Source organism: Pagrus pagrus (genome assembly GCF_965226575.1).
Source record: "Pagrus pagrus genome assembly, chromosome: 6".
NCBI lineage: Eukaryota > Metazoa > Chordata > Actinopteri > Spariformes > Sparidae > Pagrus > Pagrus pagrus.
In genome coordinates this window covers 26,540,176-26,553,889 of record NC_140190.1, presented here as the reverse complement: position 1 = coordinate 26,553,889, position 13,714 = coordinate 26,540,176, and the positions used below count along the sequence as shown (strand labels likewise).

Here is a 13,714-nt window from a genome sequence, read left to right as displayed (position 1 = left end):
TGAACAGGGATCATAAGATGAAGAAAACATCCCGCCTGCCTGTAATTAATTCTCATGACATTTGGGCTTTGAAGAATACTATAGAGGGACAAGAGAAGTGGAGGATGAGAGGTGGAGATGGTGCGATATCAGCCAGGAGCTGAAATCAAACCTCAAAACTTCAGCCTCCAAATGTACTACTACTACTATGTTTTATTTAAAGGATAAGTACTGTTTTTTACAACCTGGACCTTTTTTCTAGCAAAAGATATGGTCATTTACTCACCCAGATAACTTTGGTGTCATTCGGCGTCGTTCGGACGAAATTAGATCCAGTGTAGCGGCGATATATCCATATAATGGGAGAGACGGGGCAGCGACACACAGCCTCTATATAACGCATTATCTGCCACGAAACTAGTTAATTTCACTAATATTTTGTTATGAAATGCTAGCGCTATTAGCCTCTGAGTCCGGGCTCGTCCGTTATCAACATCCGGGGTCAAACTAGCAGTAGCAGCTACAGGTAAACAAGGCGCGCTGTCGCGGGTGCGCGCGCAGCTCAGAGACGACATCTTCCAGGTCAGAGGTAGTAGCTCAACCTACAGACCCCGGATGTTGACAATAGACGAGCCCGGACTCAGAGGCTAATAGCGCTAGCATTTCATAACAAAATATTGATGAAATGAACTAGTTTCGTGGCAGATAATGTGTTATATAGAGGCTGTGTGTCGATGCCCCGTTACTCCCATTATATGGATATATCGCCGCTACACTGGATCTAATTTCGTCCGAACGACGCCGAATGACACCAAAGTTATCTGGGTGAGTAAATGACCATATATTTTGCCAGAAATAAGGTCCAGGTTGTAAAAAACGGTACTTATCCTTTAAGTTGGCCACTTAACAGTAAGAAGTTATTTTAGTCATGCTGGGACCGTACACATGCTATTACTATTTGATCTAAGTCCATTTACAGGTTGATCTCAGCCAAGGAGAGAGACTCACTTGGCAATCAGTGTTCACAGATCAAAAGCAAAGGAAAAAAAGCAGGTACCTCAACATATGAGCAGTTAAAAGCAGAGAGCTTAATTTAGGATTTTTTTTAAGTCGACGATGAAGTCCAGCCAGAAAAGCTGATTCTGTAGTGTTTGCTCGTACATTGTAATCATTTGATGTTAAAATCAGTGTTAGACTGACGATTAGTTGAATGCAGAGGGGAATACTTTGTTCACTATGCTTACATGCCCTTAGACGCACAACTGTAGGTTTTGCCATAAAAAGAGTGGCGCTAATTCAAGCTGAAGTTGCTATGTAGTTCTGCATTACTGTCAGCAATCAGATACACCTTTCATACTCGACTTTAGTGGCTATTTATTAGAAATTGACCCTTTTTTTTAGGGTTGTAATCGGTCTTGATAACCAGTATTTGAACTGATAAACATCGGCTGTAAGAATAAAACAATTTGTGTCAAAGTTTGAATAACCAGTGGCTGACCAAACTTTTTACTCGTGTTCCGTACTTTTGTGCAATTTATACTTTCACTTTACATTTATTTGATCAATCTGATTGGTTATTTATTTTAACCAATCAGATTGTGTTGTGGGCGGGACATTGAGTGAGACCAAACAGAGGTGACTGAAGACCAAAGTATTGCATTTTAAAATTAAATAATTTACCATCAATCAGACACAAAAAACGCAGACAGATAGATTTTACCAGATGGCAGCGGGGTGAACAGACTGTGGCTGGGGTGGGTGTCGTCTTTAAGTATGTGCCCCGATAATCGGTCTATACCTACTATCTATTACAGTTTTTTCTCTTTTCACTACTCTTCTTTCTTCATTTAGTAATTTCTCATCCTCCTCTCCCCTGGAATTCACCAAGATTAAACTGATTGATTTTTTTCTCCTCAAACCAGCACGATCCCTTCTTCAGCTGCCCCTTCCCAATCTCTCTTTGTCTCCCCAGACATATCCAGGTCCTATAATGTCAATAATGTAAATGTAATCACAGCTTCTCTTCTCTTCTCTTCTCTTCTCTTCTCTTCTCTTCTCCAAATGAAATGCTTTGTCATATACCAGTAATTGCTGTGCTTTTAGCAGTGATGTGGTGGTGGATGCAGAGGTGGGGAAACTTTAACCTCCAGGTATCCATGAGTCACATTACAACCACTAATGTAAGTATAGTCTGGAAAGCACCCATCCATTTCCCCTAGCAGACCTCACTTTCACGGTTTGAAGCTGCTTACGAAATCCCCGTTATGACTAAATGTTTTTACAGAGTGACTCTGTCTTAAAAAAAAGCAGCTGAGCTCCACCGTGTAAACAAAAACATGGATAAACACATTTTTTAAGCAGGTTTGTCTTTCGCTGTATACTTGGTAATATATTCAGGAACTCTTTGTTTCTTTACCAAGTCCAGGACGTATTTGTGTGTGTGCGCGTAAGAGAATGTGTACTCGTGAGGGACACTCAATCCCTGTAACCATGGTTACCAGGTGGTCTGTCTTCCCATGGGTGCTTATTTGATGGCAATGAAGAAAGAGAGAGGGAGGGAGAGCGAGCGATGGAGAGAAAGAGGGGAGGTGTGGCAGGTTTTGTGCCATCTCCACTGCCAAAGTAACATAATGTTGCTTTGCACCTCCTTGGAAATCTTGAATTTGCAGTAAAAACCAGTGTCAGTATTTGGTTCTCATCATAATAAATCACTAAATAATCCACATACAACAGGATATTGTACACTGCTTGAACCATTTTCTATTTCTTGTCCTGCTTCCATGTATCTCCCCTTCATCATCTCTGCCTTGCTCCTCTGGCCTCTCCCCAACTTCCCTGGGGCCAGATTCACAAAGCTTTTAGAAGCTATTTCATCTTAAAGGGAGAGGCCAGTGTTTTCCAGCGCTTGAACATGTTAGCCCTCTGCCTGAGGACAGTTTGATCTGCATTCATAAGCATCTGTCTAAAGGGAGCCAGAAAGAACAATAAAAAAGTCTGGCGGGGCTCCTAATCTGCACCCGTGACTATAAAAGTTCCCAGAGCGAGCGTTTGCATCCGATTGATCAATGCTATAAAATGAAACGGCTTTCTCTGTACATGCATGCACTGGAGAACATTAGGTTGTAAAACGTGCTGTGAATGCAGTCGGTATCCTACTGATACAACAGCAAAAATCTGGATTGAAGCATTTCTTCTTATCCTGCTTTTCATGCTTTCACATGTAGTCAACAACAAGAATGAAAAACTAATGAGGGATATCCATCAGTAAATACATTTTGGGGGGAATATAATGCTGCCTTGCTTTTATTCTTGTTTTGTTTTTTACCAACAAATACAGATCTGTCCACTGTTCACAACAAACAAATGTCCGTATACTGTCCAACATATTAAATCGACCATATCAGCAAAATGTTCTCCATCATCAAACTGTATAGGCTGAATCAACGTGACATCGTGGTAACAACAACAGTTACTTCTGGGTAGAAAACTGGCCTTGTTTATTTGTGTTGTCATTTTCAGCTGTAACATTTAACAATATATAGTAGAACTCAGTGGTCTGACCTGTGTGACGTCTCTGCAGGTATTTTAGGTCTCAAACCTAATTAATATTAACATTAATTAAGGTTTTTTATTAATAAGCTATGACAGCATCAAGCATGCATTTTAGATGAATTAGATGTGTACACTTAGAAATAATATCATTTAAAAAATTGTTATTGTCAACACACATTACGATTTGGTCTATATGTGTTTCCTATAATGTCTCCTCCTGGCTATTGAAAGCAATCTGGTCATGGTCCGACCTGAACAGTCAGTGCTCATGAAGCACGAGGGGAGACCACTGACTGTCTAACATATGGACGGAGCTCTTGGTCTGAAAAGTGAAGTGTGTTGCATTCTTTCTGAAGTCAAATTGAATTGAAGCTTATGAAAAAATGACCCCACTTCTCACTTGATTTATTACCTCAGGAAAAAGGTTCATAATGAATTAATGGACTCAATTGCAAGGTTCAAGTCTTCTTCAATACAGCATGATGTTGTCTGTGTAAATTATGGTTTCATTTAAATGGTAACATCTGGCTCCAGTAATCCAAGATGACGCCGCCAAACTTCAAAATGGCAGTACACAAACCATTGGGTGACATCAAGGTAGGTCTATTGTCAACAAATCCCAACAAAAGACTAAAACCAACAATGTGTGTAGCCAGACAATACTCTTATTTAAGCAAAATTTGCAGAAAACTGCAGCACCCAGTTGTTTTAATTTGTACAGCCTCCTAATTAAGTTTAAAGTGATTACTTCAGTAGCTAACAGGCTTGTAGCTCACAGGTAAGTCAGAAAGTATTGAGAGACGGACTAAAACATGGTTGGTTTGGTCTTTTCAAGGAATTTCTTAACAATACACGTATTTTCAGAAAGTCTCCAGTGTGCTCCCCCTGAATTATGTCTGTTATCCATGGCGCATTTCATTGACTGATTTGCCAGGAAAGGTCATCTAGACAGAAATCATGTTTCCTCCAAGATCGTTTCACAAAACAAATTAACAGTGTATAAATTAAATTTGTACTCTTAATGTTCTTGTTCTTTCTTCAACTTGTATTTGTCAGTTTTTTCTCTTTTTAATTGCTCCTCTTTGTTTTGATTCTTTATTCTGTTTATGTTGCCCGAGTCTCACAGCTTGAGTTATATCGGCTAAAACTGGTACACACACACACCACACACAAACATACAAACACACACACACACACACACACACACACACACACACACACACACACTCACACACAAGGGGGCAAAGAAAGAGAAAGGGTTGAGCTGATACAAAAGAGGACGATAGGAGGTAACAGTAGGTGCAGAGAGAAAGGGAAGTCATAAGTGTAGCCCTCACATGCTGTGTGTGTGTATGTGTGTGTTTGCTTGTGTGTGTGTGTGTGTGTTCAGCATGTGGTAATGGTTAATAAGCAGTTCGAATGATATATCCTCAGGGTACAAGATGCGGCTCATTAAAGAATTACACATTCACTTTGCTCTCACAGTCTCTCTCATTCACAGCGACTTAAGGTCTGTTTTGTTCAACACACCCTCAGAGAGATAAAAGAATCAAACTTTACTTGGAATGCTTCACATCGTAGGATCTACGCAATAACTACGACATACTCATAGCCAGTCAGCAAACGATCATATAAGATTTTGGAGCGATACTACAGTCAGCTGTGTGCCTCTATGATCCTGTTGCTCTTTTGTGACTACATCTTGCTTTCTGTGACTTTGATGATGAAGGTGACACTGCTCTATAGAATATATAGGCTACAATAAAGGCCCAGTCCCATAACACCACTTAGCCCGACCCCTCTGTTTTTCAAGTTCATGCCTAGGGGTAGGGTGTCCCAATAACTGTTGGGATAGATGGGTAGGGTGGCTTGTTACAGCCACTACCCACCGACATGACATCAAAGAACTAGCTGCGACAAAGGCCGACTGTTGCGCCATGTCATGTCGCCTCTGTCAGGGCCAAAAAGCAGCAGCAGGCGGCCAACAAGCTTGTGCGTTTTGCGCCTGCATGACAAAAAAATACCTCTCTGCTGCTGAACAAACTGTTGTTATGATTAAGTAGCATTTTTGACCCCACTCTCGCCAAAATAGCCTCTTCTAATGGACAATATGTCTGATAGAAAGTTGCAACTGGTGAAGAGGCAGAGGAAGAAATAAAGAGGAACTGCACTGAATGGGTGAAATCATGGATAGTACAGCGACAGATTCAAGGGGCTTTCCTTTTCTTATTCCGTGTCACTTTTCTGCACTTTCTGCATTTTTCAGAAGCACACTTCAAACCAAGGGTTATGAGTGCTCTTTATCGTTTCATATATATTTTGATCATTTTCTTTATAACAAGCATAAGACGATGTCTACTAGTTGCCTTGGTAGCTAACTAGCTAGCTAGCCAATGTTACATTATTGCTGATTTGTTTATGACAGTTTCTCATTTGATGTATTTCAATATTGCATTTAAATTGTCAATAGCATATGACGGCTTGTGGTTATTTGATGACTTGATCAATAGCATGAATTTGTGAACGAATCGTTAGTGTCCATGCTTTTCTATCTCCATCAGATAAATTGGTATTTCCATTCATGCCAGCTTACATGAGCACCAAGACTACTGATGACGCATGAGGATGTTGAAGGGCTGTCTCATTTCATAGGGGAGATTTCAAATCCTCTGCCCCTTATAACTCTGCTCTGAGGGGCAAAGGGTCACTCGAAAATGAGGGGTAGGTGTAAAAATTGGAAATGGGATTTTGCAATAGTATAGAATTGAGTGTTTAGAGCATATAGTTTAGAGAATATCACAGTTCCTAGACAAAACTGACAGAAGGGTGAGACTGAGAGAAAGAAACGCAACAAATCTGCCTGGAACTTCACGTACAACCTCATGGATTTATCAATACACAGCACAGTTTACACACTAATATTTCAGAGGCATAGATTCTAACTTCAGTCAGAAAAAGGATCAATGGTTCAGGCAGGCTAGACTAACATATTCAAGTAAACAACTCCTCTGCCCTGCACTCTCTCTGCTCCCTGGGGAATAGAGAGGGGGCAGGTTAACAAGGGGGATGCTTTTGGCTATTTTGCTAACAAGGGCGATGGCATCCCCCCTCACTCCCTTTCAAATCGCCTACTTCCTTTAGCCTCCATTAAGCATCTCCTATATTTGCTGTCATGTCCCGTCCTCTCCCTGCCTACTTGTCCATCAACCCGTCTGTTTGCCGATTTCCTGCTTGTCTTTCTGTCTGACTCCCTGCTCGTCTTTACACCTGAGAGAGTTCCTTCATGCAAGTCTGATTAGACATCATCTGATTATTAGTCCTCTACTCTGCAGTGATTCTGTTGTTTCCATATTTGACCTTTTCAAAGAAGGGTGTTGCCCTTGCTTTGTCTAGCTTTCACAACCTCCAGCTTCACTCCTCATTTATTCAAATGAGAATTCACATACCACACACACAGCAGACAACCCCCCCATTGGCCTGTGTTGATGTACAGCCTTCAACCAATCACTACGCCATGTTCATCCTTTCATCCACCTCCAATCACAGTCGCTCCCTTGCTGCAGTCCTCAGCTCATTTCTTTTCCCACGTGTTTCGTCCAAAGGTTTTATGATTCCACCGGAGGCTATGCTTCACCTCGGTGACCTTGGGAAGATGCTTTCACTGTTATTATAGCCATTTGAAAACAAGCACTAACCATTCATCTGAATAGTACTTTTCAGATTATGTACCCACACAGTTACTTTGCGACCAGTGGAGCAGGTGACAGAGATGCAGACTAGAAGATCTGACCAGACTGTTATCTGCAATCATTAAAACTAATACAGTTTATAAATAATTACAGGTGTTAGGGACATTGGCCGCTTGGCTATTACACTTAAATAGGCAGTATTATAAGTCACATTAACAAAACTGTACTTTCTACAATGTATTGATGGATTGATTGATCTTTCATCACAAGTAATGTCTTTTTTCCGATCAACCCAAAGTAATGGTGGACGTGAAGAGATTCTTGAATATTTTACAATGTATTGATCCCAATTGTGAGGAAGTTTTTCGTCCATGATAGAGACATGGTTCTAGGGAAAAGGATGGCATAATTACAGTGTCCCAGATGTTTCCAACAATGTTCAAACCCAGAGAAATCCGTAGCCGCCTGTCACTAAAACTTCTAGGGAAACACAGGAAACATCTGATTGATACATTCCCATCGTTTTGATTGAGAGACTCCCAGCTGCAGAATTTACAAACTGTATGTAAATGAAATTCCCTGTGCTAGGACAGTGGTGGCTTCCTTCTTCTCCCACTTGAGTTACACATTGGCTTTGCTTCAAGAATCAGCTTGGCAGAAACAGAACGATCCCTTCAACAACCAGTTGGTCACTAAAAGTGCTTGCTTGAAACATGTCATACCAGTTTACATTATTTGGTAAATTGCAAACAAAATGTTTTGTCTGATGGGTAAACTGGAATCATCAGATTCTCTGAGGTTCTTTTTCTATTTACATTTTTCTGGTTTGATCCAAGTCTGTGAGGCTTGCTCTGAGTAGACATGGAGCCTGTACAAGTAAACCCAAGAATGCATGTGTTATTTTGTGTTTTGATTGACATCTCTCAGTATTGCCCCTTCATTCTTACCTCCCGAGATAAAGGAGCCTCACTATCACTCTGTATAGTACAGCATTAGCTTTATAAAATGCTTGAAAACATCACAGCAAATTACCGACTGGGGACACATTGATGATTTTAGTGTCTATAGATTCTCCTGATATGAGTCGGTTGAGCAGCAGGCCAATTTCATAATATTCTTCAAGATGACAGCAGTGAAGGATACTGGGAGAAACAGTACAATGTGTTGGCAGGATATCAGAATCGTATTATTTATATCTATTGCCAAATTTAACATTCATTGTGTGTTCAGAAAATAGACATTGTCACTGGTGTTGAGGTATAATGCCTCTCATTATTCACTGTGATGTTCACAGTACTGCTCTTTTTCTGTCTTGCTTAATTTCTTTCTTGCTGTCTTTCTTTCTCGCTATCATTTTATAATTTGATTCTGATAAGCACTTGCTGAGTGTATAATCCACAGCCACCTTTTACCATGCTCCTCCTGCTCCCTGTGTATGTGTGTGTGTGTGTGTGTGTGTGTGTTTCCTCCCTGGGGAACTGAGGCTGAAGTAATGAAATGCTCATTACTGATTCAGCTGGAAATGCTACGGATACATTTACACGCCTACACACACACACACACACACCAGCTATCCAGACGCTTTTCAAGGTCACCTCGCAACATTTGTGTGTGTGTGTGTGTGTGTGTGTGTGTGTGTGTGTGTGTGTGCGTGTGCGTGTGCGTGTGTGTGTGTGTGTGTGTGTGTGTAAGCAAGAGAGAGAATGAGTGTCTGTTGTATACGTTAAAAAATTGATGGGCAACAAGATTGGGCATAATTAGGGCATAAATTGACAGTTCTGTAGAAATACACCACAGGCATTTGATATCAGACACAGTCATTAACGCACTCTATTTCATACACACACACACACACACACGCTGTCAGCTCACTTTTCAACTTTCACTCATCAGATCATGCCTCCCTAACATGCTTTCATAAGTCCATCTACATGAACAAACGCACACAAACACACATTCTGTATGTCGAACATGAACACCACAAATATTTTAACTACCTGAAGTTTTCCTCTGAGGCGAGGCAAGACGGCACAAATGCTTCGCTTTCTCAATCAGCACATTAAAATGCATTGATTTAGCGCTGCATTACACACAGATCTGTCCGATCAAAGCATTACTAACATGTTTCTGTGACACACTGTGATTATACACACACACACATATTGTCTGCTGTGATTAGGAAGATGCTGCGTTGTCACTTGGGTTTTGTTTCAGATGGCAGACTGGGGGAATGCATGAAAGAGAGTTAAACACAGTAATGCTGAGGTTTGTGTCTCGGCTTCTCTGGGGTGGATGCTTTAGAAATGCTTGATACATTATTGTATTATTTGTGAACATTATAATGGATTAAAGCTCCAACGTCTGCACTGCAGTGTTGTTCCACTGGGAGTGTTTCAGAAGCAGACCATCATGCCCACCATATTTTGTTTGCATATTGTGTGTAATTTCTCATTTTTCCTTGATTTTTGTGTTTCTACCATTGGTGAGTAGGTTACGTAGTTAAATGGTTTCATTGTTTGTCTGTTTAACTGTGTTTATGTTAAGATTTCTGTAGATCTTGAGTCTGCACAGTGTTTTATTTTGAAAACTGACCAGCTGCTCAATGCCGTTCCATTGTCCGACTTCCTGTCTGGCTCGATCTGCGCTGTACAGCTTGATGTAGCGCAACACAGACATGTCCGGTGGAATCTGGGGGTAAAGAGCTCGAAAAGTGTAAGTCAGGGGTGGTCGAGGTGGTCGGATGAGTCACACACTGGACTTTCCTTATGGAGCCTGGAGTTCATTTGTAGCCAAGAGTCAAAAGTGATTTGTTTTTAAGTTACGTTATGTTAGTAAGCTCATGTACGTAAATGCCCGTACATCGCCTAAGTCACGTAACTTGATTTACGTAGGTTACACAACTGAATGTAGTGATTTTAACCCAAACTAGGATCTTTGCCTCAACCTAACCAAGTCGTTTTTGTGCCTAAACCTCACCAAACCATGATCGTATGACAACGTAAATAACAGTCCAAAAGTCATCATATGTTATTATGCATGAACTATTTGTCAGCAATCATTATTTTGAAAGTCTAACAGAACGTTGCATTTTACAGATATTTGCTAACTTGACTGCAGAGCCCCTCACATGCAAAAGTGTTGCTAAAGGGGTCGGTAAAGCACCACAGTTTGAAGCTCAAGGCCACTGACCAAGCTGCCATATTTGATGATTTGGGAGTGAGAACATGTTATTTGAGCTAACCAAAATTGTATTCAATAAAATAGAGAGGACTTAACAAAGTTAACCAAAACAACTCCCCTTCTCTAAAATGATCATGAGTTTTTTTTGTAGGCACAACAATGCATTATCAAAATGATCACAAAGTGCTCTTTTCTTATTATTGTCATTACTGACAAGCAAATCTGTTTTTAAAAAACAAGCTACATAAATGAATTTGTTAAAAATCCTGCTATATTTGTTTTGACAAAAGAAACTCTGACTGAATATAATGTAATATATTTTGTTTCTATCTTTTATTCATCTTCGGTATTATGTCTAGCTTTGGTAATATTTTTTGGTCCAGTATTAATCATATTAATGTGCTTTATTCTCATACACATTAACACATTGGTAGTTTCAGCTTGTGAATAATCAAGCCAGCTGTCAGAATAATGTTGATAATTTACCACTTTAAGAATATGGCATGTCTGTCTCTTTTTAGACTAAAACATCCTCCTCAAACCCACCAAACTGTGTGTGTGTGTAACGATGTGTGTAACGATGTGTGTGTGTGTGTGTGTATGTGTGAAACAGAGAGATGCACTTAGTGCCTGGCAACCAGTCTGTTTCCTGTGGGTCACCACAGCTCTGATTTATGGCTGTACTCCACCTGCTCGGGAGTCTTACTGTCACCCCAGGGCTTGACATCTGTTGAATCCAATTCCATTTTTATCTTATTATTGTGGAAAAGTGTCTGAATTACAAGTCAATGGTCAAGATGACACATTTATTTGTTTGGATTGGAGGGGATGATGTATCATGTGTTTTCACCAGCTCTCCTCTTCAACCATCACAGTACATGGGGACCATTTTTGTCCTTACTTGTTGTTGTGACTGCGAGCTGTGCATGAGTGGAGATGAGAGCAGTTTAAATGCTGGACGTCAACAAAGAAGACTGAAACTTTGATCCGCAACTCTCTGACCTGGAATCGGCAATCCACCACGGCAACTCACGGACAAGATCTTTCAAATGTCACTCCTGCATTCTTATTATCACACACGCATGCACGCACGCACGCACGCACGCACGCACGCACACACACACACACACACACACACACACGCTCTCTCTCTCTATCTCTCTCATTACTCATTGCAGTAAAGGTTAAACTATCCCATGAGTATGGCCAGTGACATTGTTCATCACTCATCTCTGGTGTGTGTGTCTGTGTGTGGGGGTGTGTATGTGTGTGTGTGTGTGTGTGTGAGTGCGTGCGTGTGTGTGTCTGTGTGTAATTCTCACCAATCTGCCATATGTGACATGTTTCTGAATTGTTGCTTAGAGACAAACATGTCGAAGGGCATGTAGGAGGAGATTGTGGTTTGCCACCCGCCTCGAAACACACAAACATGCTAACATATCATACATACAGTATGCACAGGCGAGCAGAGTGACTCTTAATAGGACATTTAGTCTAATTACGAACCTTTGGATGACGGTAGTAGAGAATCACAATTTGATAATCTGTTAATTATTTATCAAGAAACTGAATATTTGCTTCCTTCAGCTTTTCAGATTTTTGTTTTGGGCAGTTGGTCAAACAAAACAAGCCTTTTAAAAGTATTACTAGCTTTTCTTGATTGACATTTAGTTGTGTATTTGAAAAAATAATCCGCAGTTAGCTATCAATAATGGAAATAATCATTAATTGATGCCCTACTTTGGTTATCTGTATCTCTGTGAAAGAAGTATTCACAATGTTCACTTAATACCACAGTAGAGAGAAGAACTTTGTACCAAGTGAAAGTCCTGCATTCAAAATGATAGGTTACAGAAAAAGACAGAAGTATCATCAGCATAATGTATTCAAAAATAGCAATACTATAATACTATAGCCCTTTTTATTGTGGTTTTATTGTTGAAGTAGATTTAATGATTTAATTGTTTATTATATACTGATAGAACATTTGTTTCAATCTATTGTAATGTAATTTTTATATGTAACATATTTATACAAAGAACTCTACTTGTAGAAGAAAAATATGTCCCTTTCAAGTGTAATGAAGTAGAGGGAAAAAGTAGCATATATTAGTTATACTCAAGTACCTAAAATGTTTACTTCACTACAGTACTAGAGTAAATATAAACTTAGTTACAATGAACTTGGTTACAATCCACCAATCCATGTACTGTTTTCTGCTCTCATGCATACAGCTATTTGTAACACATTATTTTTCCTTTGCTTCTCTAAAATCATTTTGCCATGTCATTTACCTTCCAATATGAGTCTAACTCACCTTGCTTATGCTCTTCCATGTAAATGATTGGAAAACATGTTCCTATTGGCCTGATTAAAGGCACATAACAAATCAACTTGACATTCGTACATCTAAAGCAGCTCACTGGAGGAGCAAAAGAGGGTCGGTTTTTGCATAATTATATCTTTTTTTAAGAACAAGAACACAAGTAACATATCATGCTGCAATCAAAACATGAATTTGTCACAATATTCTTGTTATGGTGGAAACACAATACGAATATGACGCAGTTCTGTTCCTTGAACAGGTTCACTCCAGATGTGACACAAGGTTTCAGTTTGAATGGGAGCAGAAAATAGGCCACACACACACACACACACACACACACACACAGATGGAAACACACATCTGCACAGCCATGAGCCCAGGGTCCCATATTGCTCCATGGAGCTATTTGTCAAGAGACACACAATAAAGGACAGACTCCTAATTGGAAAACATTCTGCTGTGAGTAAATCATCCGAATCATCAACACAGTCAAAAACAAAAACACATCATGCGTCTCTCATACAGATTGTTCTCATTTTTTTGTGTCTATGTCTGTGTTTTGAATTTCAAACGTTTTATGTGTGCTTGTTTATGTTTGTGTGTGTATGTGTATGTATACGGCTGTTGTCCTGCTGTCTTTATGTCTGAGTTATTATGAGATATAATATTTGTGTGACTGTGTGAACGTTAACTACTCGCCTCATTCCTCAGCGGCTGAAAGAGGCTCTTTGTCTATTGTACTACAGGACAATGTGTATTGTAAGAGGCAGAATCAGATTTCTGCCCAAGCAGGTGTGTGTGAGTGTGTGTGTGCCAGGATAGAGCATGATGTGACTGTTTTCTTGTGACAGCGCAGGTGAGTATGAGAATGTCTCTGGCTGATACGCCTATGTGTGTGTATGTGTGTGTGCACGTTTAGCTGGCGGCACAGTCTGTCTCCCTCCTGTCCTAATCCACTCATTTACCTGAGTTCCTCCCATGAGGGGCC

At 40.1% G+C, this 13,714-nt stretch overlaps 1 protein-coding gene across 2 annotated transcripts in view; it reads left to right on the top strand.

Annotated features, from left to right (window-relative positions):
* LOC311258660 (glypican-5-like) overlaps nt 1-13,714 on the top strand; it is a 57,407-nt gene that overhangs the window by 39,043 nt on the left and 4,650 nt on the right. The window lies entirely within an intron of this gene.